Below are 3,589 nucleotides of genomic sequence, written 5' to 3'. Positions count from 1 at the left end.
TAGGCAGGTCAGAACAAACTTCACCTTGGCTCAATATGGCACCTATTGCAAAATTGGAAGCATCCGTGGTAAGGATAAATTCCTTAGAAAAGTCCGGATACTGTAATATTGGCTCGGATATAAGTTTCACTTTAAGACAATCGAATGCAGATTGTTGTTTTTTTCCCTATTTAAAAGGAACATCCTTTTTTAAAAGATTTGAAAGGGGTCGAGTTATTTTTGAAAAAATTTCAATGAACTGTCGATAGTAGCCTGCGAGGCTTAAGAAAGATTGTATATCTTTTATGTTAACAAGAACTGGAAATTGGCATACAACGTCAATTTTTTCAGAATTTGATTTGACACCTTGATTTGTGATGTTATGACCTAAATAAATAACCTCTTTTCTTATAAACTCACACTTATCTGGTTGAAGTTTCAGATTATTAAGTAGAAGTCTTTGGAAAACATTTCGAAGTTCTGATTGATAGTCTTCTAATGATGACGCATAAATCACAATGTCGTCTAAATAGACAAAACATTGTAGACCTTGAAGGCCTGTTAAAACATTGTTCATCAATCTCTGGAAGACTTATGGTGCGTTTTTTAATCCGAAAGGCATACGAATAAACTTGAATAAACTTGTAGTGCCCATCGGAAGTTGAAAAAGCGGTTTTGCAACGATCTTCTGGTCGAACATTAATTTGGTGGAAACCAGAAGCTAGATCCAGAGTTGTGAAGTAATTAGAATTACGTAATTGATCCAAAATATCAACAATATTTGGAAGATTAAAAGCATCACCAATTGTGACGTTATTCAATTTCCTGTAGTCTATGACAACACGCCGTTTTTGTTGACCTGAAGCGTCAACTTTCTTTGGCACCACCCAAAGTGGAGCGGACATGAAGATACGGAAGGCTTAGTGATTTCTTGATTTAACATTTTTTGTATTTGCTTATTAACTTCTACTTTATGTTTTTCAGGGTAACGGTACGTTTTTGCCGCTATAGGTCCTGAATTATTTCATGTTGAATAGCTGATGTAGAAGTAAGGACATCTCCCTATAAGTGAAATATGTCACTGGATTCTTTGCATATTTCGATACTATGAGATTTTTCTTCAGTATTTAAATGATCGAGTCTTAAGTTAGCTTGTAAATCTTGAAAACGATCAAATTTATTTTATTTTGTCAATGGAATTAAACTAGGTAATGGTTCCAATTGACAGGAAAGATTTCGAAGAATTATAGGATTTTCAGTGGTATTTAGAATTGAAGCAGGAGAATAAGAATCATTATTTACTTGAGTAATTGCTCTTGACAAGAATACACCTTCTTGTAAATATAGCTCTGAAAGAATGCCTTCTTTAAGCTGAGGATTAGTTATAAAAACTGAAATAAGTTTTTTAGTACGAGGTTCGATTTCAATAAAGTTTGAATTTGCTGAACTTTCTTTTGAGTTGATTGGAATATTTCCGTACTTAAAACGGAGACAGTGGATTTTGTAATCGATAATGGCATCCATGGATTTAAGGAAATCATTTCCCAGAATTCCATCATATGGAATATTTGAATCCGCGGTTAATACATGGAATTTATATGGAAGTGATTTATAAGGAAAGTTTAGTATAAGATTTGAGCAGCCTGAAGTTTTAATGGGATTATTCTGACTAATTCCATTTAATAGAATTTGCTCGTTTTGATAAATAATAGTTTGAGCTCGAAGAGATTGACCTTTGAAAGTTGAAATATTTGATCCTGTATCCAGTAAAAGTTTAAGAATTTGATTTTTTGATTCCATACATGAGAACGTAGGAATTTGTTTCTGAGAACAGAATATTTTCGACTATTAATTGTTTGTTGCCTCGTTCGATATCGTTGACTCCATTTAGGCATGTAATGAAGTCGGATTTGAGTTTTTTATTGTTGTTGCCCCTTTTAATATAGGAGTGAAGTTTATAAGAATTTGATGAGTTGGTATATACAGTGGTGTTTATAAGAATTTGATGATTTGGTACATAACAACTTTTAACTACGTCACCATAGGTAATTCCTAATAAAATTTGTGTGAAAACGTTAACAATAAAGTTATGTTTAATAGTTTATCTTAGCATTAGGCACAAAAAAAAGAAAAGAAACTACGGAAAAAGGTCACTTGCGCTTGTCCTAGTTGATATTGCTAATCCTCTGCCAGATCTCAAAAAGAAAATCAAAGCTTATTGTGTTCAAGGCTAACTTCTTTTAACCAGATCGAAGAGCCAGATCGCTAGTATCGTTCAAGCACATGTATTTTTTTCTTTCCTCTTTTTTTATTATATAACTCTGTGTCTTAGGTTTTCGATAAGACACTTCGGCCGAAGCATGGGGATCGATATTCTCATTGCTTATCACCAGCCCAGATTCATGCAGCAAACAGGTGGTGATAAGACCAGGAATTTCTGTTTATCCCACTGCTTGTGCCATTACAGTGGGAAAGCACAAGGTCAGAACACACCTAAAGTGGACCCCTGCCATTCCACTACCGCTTGTGAGAAATAGCACATTCATCACATATACATATTTTAACACCAATTGATAAAAGGAAGCTGATCTACTTTCCCGCATCAGCTTTCGTGCTATAACCACTGCCATTCCCCTCATCATAATTTTTAACCAACATGAATTAATCAAAAAAAAAAAACTTAAATAATTTAAATTCAATTTTTACATTAATAATATAAAACAAAAAAACGTATAATTTAACAAGTAGATCGGACATCAACAAATCTGCTGTGCACATCATCTTTGGAGAGCCGGTGAGTACAAATAAAGTGTTTCTTTATATATTGTGAATTTCGAAATTTAAATTGCATACCGGTTAAATTGAACGTTCATACATTATGTAGTAAGATATATTTTTATAGTTTGAAAAAAAAGAGAATTTGTATCTGAAATTAGATCATCCCCTAATTTTAATTTTAAATTTTATTTTATATTAATTCTGATTGAACAATAAGATTCAATTTGTGTTTTCTGAGAGTGAGAGTGGGAGTACGAGAGTCAAATCAAATCAAATGGGGTGGCGCAACAGTCCCTTGTGAACCAGGGCCTAGTGACCTACAACTCTCAACCATTCCTGTGTGCGAGAACTGTTGTCAGGAATGGAAGGGACCTACAATTTGAGGCCGAATCCGAACGGCTAGTTTTGAGAAAGCACTTTTTCATGACAAGAATTACTCTTGAAGGATTTGTCAATTCCTCGCAACAGGCAGTACCCGCGAAAATTATTTTTTTTTCTTTTTTTTTAAATTAAGGTGGCACAGGTGAGAGTGGGAGTACGAGAGTGCCTATATCAAATTTCTTTTGAGTGAAACAAAAACTTTTCTCTTTATACTCAATAGAAATAAAAGGAAGTTGATTATTAAAGCAATTTTTTTTCTGTACTTTAGTTTGCCTTGTATTTTCACTCGATCTCTGATCAAACTCAAGTTCAATACAAAAAGAAATTTAGTCAAGTTAAAACTATAGCACAAAAACAAAAAAAAAAGAGAAATTGAATTATGAACTAAACTAAATAAAATTCGTTTGGATTTATTTTATTTTTACAATTTGAGTTTGAATTTGAGTCCTTT

The sequence above is a fragment of the Eupeodes corollae genome, chromosome 1 (assembly GCF_945859685.1).
Source record: "Eupeodes corollae chromosome 1, idEupCoro1.1, whole genome shotgun sequence".
NCBI lineage: Eukaryota > Metazoa > Arthropoda > Insecta > Diptera > Syrphidae > Eupeodes > Eupeodes corollae.
This window is presented reverse-complemented; position numbering follows the sequence as displayed.